At 38.9% G+C, this 12,187-nt stretch overlaps 1 protein-coding gene across 2 annotated transcripts in view; it reads right to left on the reverse strand.

Annotated features, from left to right (window-relative positions):
- The window catches only part of RNF180 (ring finger protein 180), an 86,394-nt gene that overhangs the window by 27,219 nt on the left and 46,988 nt on the right, over positions 1-12,187 (reverse strand). The gene's annotated exons all lie outside the window — the stretch shown is intronic.

Genomic DNA, 12,187 nt, shown 5'->3' on the forward strand with positions numbered 1-12,187 from the left:
TGTAGATTGTTCTGCCTTAGAAAGAAAATTTGTGAAGGGCATGTTTCAGCAGAATAATGACTCACAGTTTGAAACAAGCCACAACTTTATTACTACAATGTGGAATTTAAACCTTAGAGTAGGAAGTCTAGGAACCCCTAACATATTCGGTAACTGCTTGTTTTTGCCAGCACATATGCTCCGAATTTCCTCGCATTGGTATATTTGTAGGGAGACATATTTGGACTTCCCAAATGGTGTACATGCCATATGAGTGTAACAAGTTTTGTATATTGCCAGGTTCCTGCTTTGCTCTTGTAAGGTGACTAAACCTTTCCATGTGATCTGAAGATCTTATACTAATGGCATCCAGGGTTTTTGGCTTAAAAAAAAAAAAGTTTTTTTTTCATCTCTATGAGAGCCACACAAGAGACATCAACTTTGCTCTAGCTCCTCTAAACATCCTCTCTGTTTCACAGTTAACAGAACACAACATAGCCCAATATCCAAGAAACCCACCAGGAAAGATAGAGGACAGTGTCAGACACTGCTGAGTGTCAAAACTCTTCTCTCATGCCCCTTGTTCTGAACTCCCAATCCTTGCCTAATGATCTCAGTTTAAGTGTCTTAATTCTAAGCTGCCTTGTAGTATTAGTGTCTTCTTGCAAGCTCCAGTATCCATTTTTAATACTCTCATGCCCCTCGCTCAACAACTGCTCTGTACCTACTTCTTTGCTAGTCCTGCAATGCCAATCCTACAAGTCCTTCCAGACACCTATAATTGACATTAAGCACCTGTTGACGCACTTCTACCCAATAAATACTACTCTGTGCTAGAGCAGCTGCTTGATTTGCACCTAATTTGCATACCTACTAGCTGTATATTACACAGGCCACTTTTGACACTCATAGGCCATGGCAGACAACCACTGGCTGATATTGGTGTACCAAATATTAATGACAATTGTTATTTTGTGCCTACTGTAGAGATGGGAGTCTCTAGATCTGTTTCAGAGATGATTATGTGTAGGGCTTACTGGTTTGGATTTCTGTTGTCTCTCATTACAGTCAGCCCTCTTCTACCTGGGATACTGAATACTGCAAATAATGAATAAGCCCTAACAGTATGGGTACTGTGGAATGCATTTAAAAATACAGAGAAGTATTTACCCAGAATTTATCAGTTCTGGATAAGCACTCGTCCTGCCAGTCCGGCTCAGCCTTCACATCGCACTTTCCAGAATAGCAGGTGCCAAGAGGGCTTATAAATTCTGGCCTGCTGTGACACAAACGCATGGAGACAGTTTGGGTTTAGCACTGCGTACAAACGTAAGCTCTTGTGCAACCCTAAGCATCAATAACTGTGTGGCTCTTATAGGACTGACCTCAGCACTTACTACTCCAGCTTGATCTTCTCCATGCCAGACTTGAGATGGGCCCAGAAAACTTCAGTGTGTACTGAAATTTACTGCAGAGGCAACTAGGCTGAACTGACAAGCAGCCAGCTTCTCTAGCATCTATAGAAGCTAGTCCCAGACAGTCACAACTGGGTCTATTACTTCTAGCTCCATGCTGTAGGAAAGAGTGTTAGAGCAGCACTGTACTACAACTAATCAACAACACTGTTTAACTCAGACTGTCTCTACACTTACAGCACAGACAACCCGCACCAGAAGAGAATGGCAAAAGGTAATTGAGAGTTGATTACAGCTAGGTAATTTTAGAATGAAGGAAGCCTCATAATACCATTTCTTTGACAAAAAGTGGAAAATAATTTGGCACAGAAAGTGAGGAAAGTAGTCTGAGCGTAATACATGACAGAGATGACTTCAGCAGAAATTAGGAAACGCTAATTGTGACAATAACAACCCCCTCCAACCCAGCCATGTGGACTTGGCAGTGTTAGGGTAACGGCTGGACTCGATGATCTTAAAGGTCTTTTCCAACCTAAATGATTGTATGATTCTATGTAAGGACAAAATCATAATTAAAAGCTAGCACAAAACCGAAAGATGGAGTGGGGGGAAGTGAGCTTTTGCTGTCTGGTTTTGATAAGCACTGATGGGAAAGGAAACACACAATGTGTATAGAGGAGCTGCCTGTCTCACTGGCTGCAAGTTAAACATCTTGCATGAGCCAATTACGTAAATGAGGGAGCTAGAGGCAAAATGGCTGAGGACTCAAGGGTAATGGTTGGTTCTGAGATAGGTTTGTAATCATAGTAAGATGCACAGACAGGAGAATCTCCGAGCCAACTGCAATTAGAAAGAAGATCAAAATTATTCTAATGTGCAAACTAGACTGTAGTTAAGAGTAATCTGCTTAGCGCATCAGGGGAAGAGCTGTCTTTCCTACAGCTTTGTGCCTCTTCTCAAAAGACCTATCTAGGCACACGGCATCATTTAGTACTACACAGCTAAAATCAGAGCAACTTCCTTATGCAAGAAGCTAATGCACAATAATTTAAACAGGTATTATTTTTCGGTTGCAATTAAGCAGTACCTATATGTTCCAACTAGGGCCAGAGCTTTGGTGTTTGAGAGCTTTACAAGCATAAACCAGAATGTTGCTCTTGAAGAATTATAGTGCAGACAAAATTGAGAAAGGCCATGTAGATATCAACGACAGTGATGGGAGTAAAAGATTGCCAAATACGAACAGAAAAACCTTGAAAGCAAAACTATTACTCCTAAGAAATGAAAGAAAGGCAAGAGCCTTCAAAGTTTCCATCTTCCCAAATCACTGGGGAACTGCCAATACTGACTGTATTACCTGATGGTAACCCCTGATATTTCACTGGTTGGACGGCAGAAGGATGTTACAAAAAAAAAAAAGAGAGGAACAGAGGATCAACTTCTGCTTGAAAAGTCTATAAAGAATGTTAACTAACAAAGAGTCTAACAGTTTGGCTGGACTACATGAAAGTATTTGACTCAGTCCCACATTCAGAGAGAACACATGCACCAATGAATAACATGATATTTAATGTAAGATTTACCTGTAATCATGTGAAAGACCTAGAACTAGTGGACGTAGACACTAACAAGAAAAGATTCTATATGTATGCAACCAGTAGAAGGAGGTTCAGAGCAAAATCTGGGAGCATGATCAGAACAGTGATAAAACTAGATAAAGCACATATAACATTCGCCCCAAGATGCCAAACTATGAAAAAAACTTTGCAAAATCCTTCATTTTAAACAGACCAATTTAGAATGCTTTGTAAGATCAAAAATGTCCACAGTTAAAGGAAATGATGACCTGAAAAAAAATCAGTTCTATACTTCACATGATTATCTTGCAAAGATAACTGCCTGAAATAAAACTTGGAAAAAAGACATAAAACTGTACTTCATAGAAATATTAACCCAGCTAATGATCAAAGGTGGAATTTTTTAAAGGCCTTGAAGTTAAGTAAACATTAGAGAAAGTTTTCCATATATTTCACTTTTTAAACAGAAGAATGAAAGCCTAAAGATACCTGTGTATGCTTTGTCAATGCAAACACAACTCTGAGTTAATTAGTACTTGATTTACTATTAGTGCATAATAACTGTACCAATAAATTGCCCTGAAATGACAGCAGAAAAGAATCTAAACGCCTCATAGGGTTACGTTCTTTTACTAACCATGAGTTAAAATAGAAGAATGCCATGGACTCTTCTTCCCCACCTAAATGAAATTAGTGTGAAAGCAGAGTCAGGGATAAGGCATTCAGCATGGACATGTCATTTTCAGGGGGAGTGCTTTGCAGTGTTGTAGTACTAAGAATGAGAAATAATCTGTATGGTCTGGGATGGGATGTGCTAAGCAGCACAGTGCTGTGCAGTACGAAGGACTAGAGAAACACCCAGCAGTGTGAAATGCTGGCCTGAGTAGTAATGTGCACTGTGAAATGGTTGGGCATTAAGAAGCACAAGACGGCGCAGAAAATTGTGTAAGTGATGGAGAGCCCTATGGAATGGAGACTGGCGAAACAAAACAGATGCATTATTAGTGTGTGGCCCACCAAATAAATCCAAAAGTTCTCTTCAAATGAGGAAGGTTATACATCCTTGCCCCCAAACTGTGGAGATCCCATTCCAGCCTGCACTTGTAACATAACAGTTACTACATGCTCCACTGGACAATAATAATCTTTTTCAGTAATTCCTTACTAAAAAATACTGACATATGTGGTGATCAGAATACATATTCTGTTAGATGTTACACAGACTGGTGAGGAGGGGAAAAAATTTCTTTCTGTCCTTGTATGCTTAATATAAAGGTGGATAAAACTGCAGTCTCTTTGCGGAGGCAACTCCTTCACTGTTCTCTTACATAAACAGTACCTCAAACATTACCTCAAAAGGAGAAACAGTGGTGTGGAAGGTTCATCTTCACCCTAACAAACCAGGAGGAAGACCTGATTTACTGCACATTTGCATACCTCACATTTTAAAAGAGCACAGTATGCATATTCTCCTTTGTTCTCTTGGAAGCTGCCTCTCTTCGAGGTACACTCTTCGCTGGGTAAAAAACTGGCTGGACGGCCGAGCCCAGAGAGTTGTGGTCAACGGAGTTAAATCCAGTTGGCGGCCGGTCACGAGCGGTGTTCCCCAGGGCTCAGTACTGGGGCCGGTCCTGTTCAATATCTTTATCAGTGATCTGGATGAGGGGATCGAGTGCTCCCTCAGTAAGTTTGCAGACGACACCAAGCTGGGCGGGAGTGTTGATCTGCTGGAGGGTAGGAAGGCTCTGCAGAGGGACCTGGACAGGCTGGATCGATGGGCTGAGGCCAACTGTATGAGGTTCAACAAGGCCAAGTGCCGGGTCCTGCACTTGGGCCACAACAACCCCAGGCAACGCTACAGGCTTGGGGAAGAGTGGCTGGAAAGCTGCCCAGAGGAAAAGGACCTGGTGGTGCTGATTGACAGCTGGCTGAACATGAGCCGGCAGTGTGCTCAGGTGGCCAAGAGGGCCAACGGCATCCTGGGCTGTATCAGAAATAGCGTGGCCAGCAGGAGCAGGGAGGTGATCGTGCCCCTGTACTCGGCACTGGTGAGGCCGCACCTCGAATCCTGTGTTCAGTTTTGGGCCCCTCACTACAAGAAGGACATGGAGGTGCTGGAGCGTGTCCAGAGCAGGGCAACGAAGCTGGTGAAGGGCCTGGAGCACAAGTCTTATGAGGCGCTAAACAACTGGGGTTGTTTAGCCTGGAGAAGAGGAGGCTGAGGGGAGACCTCATCGCGCTCTACAACTACCTGAAAGGAGGTTGTAGCGAGGTGGGTGTTGGTCTCTTCTCCCAAGTAACTAGCGATAGGACAAGAGGAGATGGCCTCAAGTTGCGCCAAGAGAGGTTTAGATTGGACATTAGGAGAAATTTCTTTACTGAAAGAGTGGTCAGGCCTTGGAACAGGCTGCCCAGGGAAGTGGTGGAGTCACCATCCCTGGAAGTATTTAAAACACGTGTAGATGAGGCCCTTAGGGACATGGTTTAGTAGACATGGTGTGTTGGGTTGACGGTTGGACACGATGATCTTAGAGGTCTTTTCCAACCTGTATGATTCTATGATTCTATGATTCTCGGTAATCTGTTCCACACTATTTGTAAGCTGTACATAAATAAATCCACAATGATTTGCAGCTCTAAAATAAGACTTTAAGCCTTCAGTTATACTATCTAATCAGAATCATGCACCCTAGGTCTGAAAAAGTTTAAAAAAATGAATATAGATCCTGTTTTGTACAAAAATGGATCAAAAAGAAATAAATCTTTGCTGCTGGAAAAAAATCAGTGGGTTTAGCCTGATTTCCAACAGAAATGCAGCTTATGGGAGTACCATATCTATCCATCTGTCAGGTCATCCTACAACAGCTTTTGAACCCGTTAGTCAATTGTAACCAAAACTGACATAAGGGTTGTGACGTCAGGTATATTGGCTTCATGAAAATTTCATAAAAATTGAGAGCTAGGTTGAGTAGAGAGACTGAAGTGAGTGCCATCGCTATCAGAAAGTCTGCAGGTGCTTTGTTCCTTTGAACAGAATTTATCTAGCGTAATTTCTGCAGACTAAATTGGTGACTTTTTATGGAATTTCAAAAGCAAATTCAGAAAACAAATTCAAGTCCAATTTTAAAATGTAAGAAAAACCCTACCAAAAATCTTTACTAGCTAAACTAGCAGAAGTTCTTCCAAATCAGGTCATAAGGTCCACTGGGGTTTGTATGCCTTTGAGCACTCTGTTTTAGTTGACTGGTATGATGAATGCAAAAAGGCATCTTTTCAGGTGTCTGGCAAACCTAAGCTTGAAACATATAAATCATAATAGGGCAGAGGTGCCAATGCCAATGGCTTAAATATCTGTACAAATCAATAATTCAGTCTGAACTCCCTGCACTCTAAATTTATGTTATTTATACAACATTTCAGAAAAATCCAAAAGCAAGACAAAAACTTCAAAGCAGAGCAAAGCAGCTTAAGTAGCTCTCTGGAGCTACCTACTGCCATGTCCTCCGTTCAGACCCTCTCTGTTGCATTTGGATTGGATAAATTGCTCAAGGGGAAACAACTGAAGGACATTTTCTTCATTCTCCTTCTAAAGAACTTTTGTTTGAAGCTAACAGTGTATTTTATTTCTTTTTATTCTATATCATTTAGAAATAGCTTTAGGCAGTGGAGTTGTTCATCTTGAGTGATTAAGTACTCTGCAGACCAAGGCTTCTAAAGCAACTACTGATAGGACACGTATACTTTTTGTATATGGGGATCTAAAGAGACAACAATAAATGAATAGAATAAACAATGAAAGTGAAGATCAGAACATTCTGAACAGATATTTGCACTCTACCTCTAGTTAGCACCTTCCATGTTCCAAAGAAAATAAATTACCTATCTTCCTGCTTCTCAAAGAAGATACGCTCCTTAACACTTTAATTCCCTTTCCCTCTCTATTTGAGTTGTCAAAGGTTGTTCTGAGGTTATGTTTATTCATGAGGGCTACTGCTTTTCAGACCTAAAAAGACTTTTTGACCCTCCAAACTTTGTTTTTTCCACACTCTGGAAGTTTGCCTAATGACTTGTTTAATCAAATATACATATATATACTAACTTCTCTCTATCAATCTTGAGTTGTTTCTATCTTTAGGTAATGATGGCTACAATAGTATTACTACCATCTTTTCTTAATCCTAAATGATCTCATAGTGAACAACACAGGCAAGTTAAATTTCTTGTCTGTTAAAGCTTACTGAATTATTATGCATAAGCCATAAATTAAGTATTGGGTTCTTAATGTTTACTGTATCCAAACATTACACATGCTACAAACAGAATCAGGTCAATAACTCTATGAGTTTATCATACTCCTGCCTAAGATAATTATCCAGTCTATTATTTTAGTATCTGAGCACTTCACGAGTGCAACTCATCACTACTTGTCTGGTTAGCTGAATTTATTTTCTCTAGTGTGCATTAAAACTTCTTGTACTTGCCTACTGTGACTTTGTACTATCACCAACCTACTCAGCTATGATAAACTCATGAAGTTCTGCACAGTACTGTTTGGACTTGACTAGGTGACTGCCTATGCACAAATCACTGCTGAGTCATTAGAAGGTCCAAGACTGTTAGCCACAAATTAAAATACATGCGGAAAAATTGGATAGTGTACAGAAAAGATACTAGAGATTAAACCAGTGAGCCAATAGCCTGAAGATGAGATGCTTAAAAAGAGCAAATGTGTGAGCTGGCACTAGTACTGTTTTCTTTTGTTCAGGTGAAGTAAGACACAGTTCGGAGGAAGGATCAAAGGTGCTGACAAGGCTGCACACAGTCAACAAATCTTTGAGAACTGCTCCAAGTTCGCTACTCTTCTCAAGAGTTAAAAGACGATGTGTTACGCACCCTGAAATATAAATAAGTCTTCTAATGTGCTGGCCTGGAAAAGTTAGCTTGAAGAGATTGTTGAGGCATAAAGAAGGAGATAGGAAAGGAGACAGACCAAAACATCTGTTTTGGTCCCAGATGGAAACACTTGGGATAATTGGGAACTAGGAGCTGAGCAACTGATATGCATGGACACAGCGCCTTGCTTCTGTGCTTACAAACACCGTCTGGAGCAGCTGTACTGGAAACTATTCCTTATCACTACTAAGCAAGAAGTCAAGTGTCCAGAGTCAAGGAATTATGCATTTCATTTAACCCATGTGATGTTGCTCCTTTGATGAGGCCACTCACACCATCAGCACAGCAGAAGCCTCACCAATGGAAGATATAGGGAAATGAAAAACACGCCAAATCTATGGAGCCTTGTAAGCCAAAAAATTCTTCAAGTATTGAATGCCAGGACACCTTCATAACCACAGGGTAAATGTGGATATAGAAAACCATTGGAAGAATATAGCTTGTGCTTGTCCAAAAGGAGTTTCTTCTCTTGCTGCCTACATAGACTGCTTTTAAAGGCTCTCCTGATGTTCTGTACAGGTTGTTACTGAAATCTCTTCTAGAATAACATACCCAAGTTTGAACATCTACAATTTAAAATTGACATTGAAAAGAGAGAGCCCAGAGAGGGCACAACAAAAACATATAAAAGCCTAAAATACATCCTACAACAGAAGGCAAAGGAATTCAATCAACTTGATTTTTTAAAATCTGACATAAAAAGGAATAATAAGATGCCACATCTTACAGATGCAATTAACACTTCAAACTGAAAATAAGCCACAAATTTGAAGTGAGAACAATAACAATTTAATGGATTATTAATGTGATAAACTCTCTACCACTTAAAGGCTAAAATGCGGACTATTTTTTCCAAAATAGCTAATCTCATGGCCTGTAAGTTAATGGAGTTGGTATAAGACACTGAGTGGAAAGCCTCCAGGAGGCTATTTATCAGTTTATAACTATAACAGTCCAGCGGCAGAACAGAAGTTAACTAAGAGACAGTACTAGCACTGAAATGGCTGGATTAATTCCGCACTCTACGGAACATAAAGCCCATCCTTGTACATGGACACTTCACTGAAGTCTAAGTAGGTTCAGCCTGCATTTCTTCTCTGGAGAAGAAGTTATATTCAAAAAATGTCAAGGCAATCTGACAATATCTGACTTTCAGAGACAAAGAAACAATAAAAACCATGACGTACTCGGAATGAATTTAAAGTTTTATAGGTATTTATTTAATCTGATTGTTCAAGGAACCATGTCCTTTTTACACACTTCATTAACTACCAAATTAATTAAAGAACATTATTTAGAGCATTTTTTAAACTTCCAGTTAGAAGTTACTTCTGTAACTTCATTGAGAATTGTAAAACCTCAGTAGTCTGTTAATGACATTATTTAATATTAGTTAAATGCATTGTTAATATGATTTCTTTTAAGTAAAAGGACAATTTGAGGACATAACTAGAGTACCTGAAGAAAAATAAATTTATAAAATGCCTTGATACATGGCAAGTTAACCAATTTGTCTCACTGAAATATTTTTACTTCAGCAGATCTTTAATCTTATTTGTGTCAGGAGATAAAGGCTTACTTTGTGGAAGAAGTGAAAAACAAAACTCAGAAAAACAGATAAAGGAGAAGAAAATTATGTAATATCTTTTCTTTTTATTCCTGTACACACTTCACAGAACTAGAATAATTACTATTTTATTGTATTATTGATTCGTACTGTTTTTATCAGGTTGAAACAGGCCACGCAGAACTGAATATCATGTTGAATATCAGAACTTGTGCTAGATGTTTTACGTGGGTATAATGCATCCTTCCAAGTATCTTATATAATATATTTCATTTTCCTGTTATGGTGGATTTGAAATCATTTAAGCATTTTTTGTTATGCAATTTGGTTAATCTCTGCAGTTCCTTCTATGGAGTAATTGAGCCTGTAAGCTTTTGGAATATACATCTAAATCGGCAGCTGTAGATATTATTACCTTCTTGGAAATTTCTCTTAGGAGAATCATATTTATTGTTTAAGAAACATCTGTAAATACAGCTTTAATGAAGATCTCTTGAAGATCATGGCAACTGCTTCATTGACTTATCATAAAGTATTATTCCTATTAAAATAATTTAATTATCAAGATGAATTCAGACACAAGCCACTGGAATAAATATTACTCAAAGTACTTGAACCACAATCATCTTAATGCTTTAATATTTATACCCACCCCTAAACTAGTATATAAGAAATAAGTGCCATGTTACAAGCCTATCTTAATTTTTATTTTGATTTTGCATTTAATAAACATACACATTATTTATTCAGGCATTTAAGAGAATGATGTGAGCATTATAGCTAAGTTGGCAAATGAAGTTTCACATCAAAAATAAATATGCAGACTAGAGCATCAGGCACCCAGGCACAGCTATTAGTGTCACTATACCTAACAATAAAGCAAATATTAATAATCTTTCATCTTTATTGTAGCCAGAATTTCAAACATAGAGGAGGAAAATTCATTGCACAGGCCTGCAGAAACTTCTATAAATCTCCTAGAGCCTTGATGCAATGCCTAAATAACAGATAAAAGGTTGTGTTGGCCCTTCTGGTGTGAATTCCACGAGGAGGAAGCATTTTCTTTTTTTACAACTTCTTTTTCTTACAGAAGTTGTAGGGAAAAAAAGGAGAGTATTGTTCCTTCTTTTGCTATTACAGATCTCTTTTGCATTTTGGAAACTGAAACGATGTAGAACTGGCAGTAACACGTGTGCTAAACATACTGCTGAGGTTTACAGACGTATTTGGAGTGGAAGGTTAAATTATAGTCCTGAAGAAGTAAACAAGCTGCAAGCACAAAGATTGCCTTTTGTTAGTTAGATCAAAGCAGTTGCTATCTACATCTGAAGACTCCTCCTCTCTAGTACAACCAGAGTACAACTGCTCTCTAGGACAACCCAGTAGTTGTTCTGGTACATGGTAAAAAGACAGGGTCCTGTCAATTCACATACATAAAGAGCTAGAGAATCAATAAGATATTTCTGTTGAAATATTAATGTTATACCTGTAAAAATAGCATATCTTTTAATTTTAACAAAGAGATTTGCAGCACTGAAGTAACAGACAATTGTATGCATTTTTTTTTCCATTCTACTTCCAGGCTTTGTGTGTATGTATATACTATTACTCTATTAGGGAAAACACTCATAACAAAATATCTGTAAAAGAATGTCTGGAACAGTGCTGCAATATTTTGGCAGATTTGCATAAATATAGTCATAGTATATCAAACAACACATCTGAAATTCTTCTTGTTATTCAGCATAAATCTAAAGCAAATTACAGTGATGCATGACACAATCTGAGTTAACAAATAGCATACAAAAGGCCCTTTTGTGCAGAACACCTACTCTTATCATTAAAATAGGTCTCTTCCCCAGCACTATACAGCAGAAAGTGGAGTAGACGACATGGGAAGAGTGCTGGTCAGAGATGAAGGTCCACTCCTGTTCTCAATGGCATTTACAAACGGTTTACATAACACTTCTGGAACATGGCTTTATAAATAACATCAATCTACAGCTTTCAAGTTTCCTACCAAAGCCTCATTGTTCCTGGGATTTGCCAGCTCCAAGTTACAGTTCTCTCTGCTCGTACAGTCTGCAGCAACTGCATAGATTTGGCTGCTAACAGTTATCAAAAGATCAACACAATGAGAGTCACACAGTTTCTGGCTGCTAGATATGGTTTTGGACAGAAAGATGGGTTTGCTGAACTTAACTCTTATCACAGGCTTTTTCAAAAATTTCTTTAAATAAATTTTACAAAAATTCCTTAGTAGTATTACATAAGCATGACCTTCCTTTCAGTCATTAATTGTGGTGGCTACATGATCACTCAAATTTTATTAATACAATAATAACAGATGTCCAAGACAGGCCGGGGCAGAAGTGAGAAAGTTCTTGCCTTTTATTCATCAGATAGAAGAGAATTTATGTAAGAACGATCACAACTATGACCCAAAAGAGGTATTTAACCCAGATAAATTAACTGTGCTTCTATCTGTACTCACCAGGATGCACATTACGGTATGCCCAACCCTGACCCTTCAGCTGGGCACCTGTCGAATGTGACATCCTTCTGTCTGGGCTGGGTGCCCACAGTGTCCTTTTCATTGGGCTGGGACATGCCTACCTCTCACCCCAAAATGAAGATACAAACAGGAGACCCTAGATTTACGAATCTGCAAGTACCCTCTGTTTCCACAATTGAGG

The sequence above is a fragment of the Calonectris borealis genome, chromosome Z, assembly GCF_964195595.1.
Source record: "Calonectris borealis chromosome Z, bCalBor7.hap1.2, whole genome shotgun sequence".
Classification (NCBI taxonomy): domain Eukaryota; kingdom Metazoa; phylum Chordata; class Aves; order Procellariiformes; family Procellariidae; genus Calonectris; species Calonectris borealis.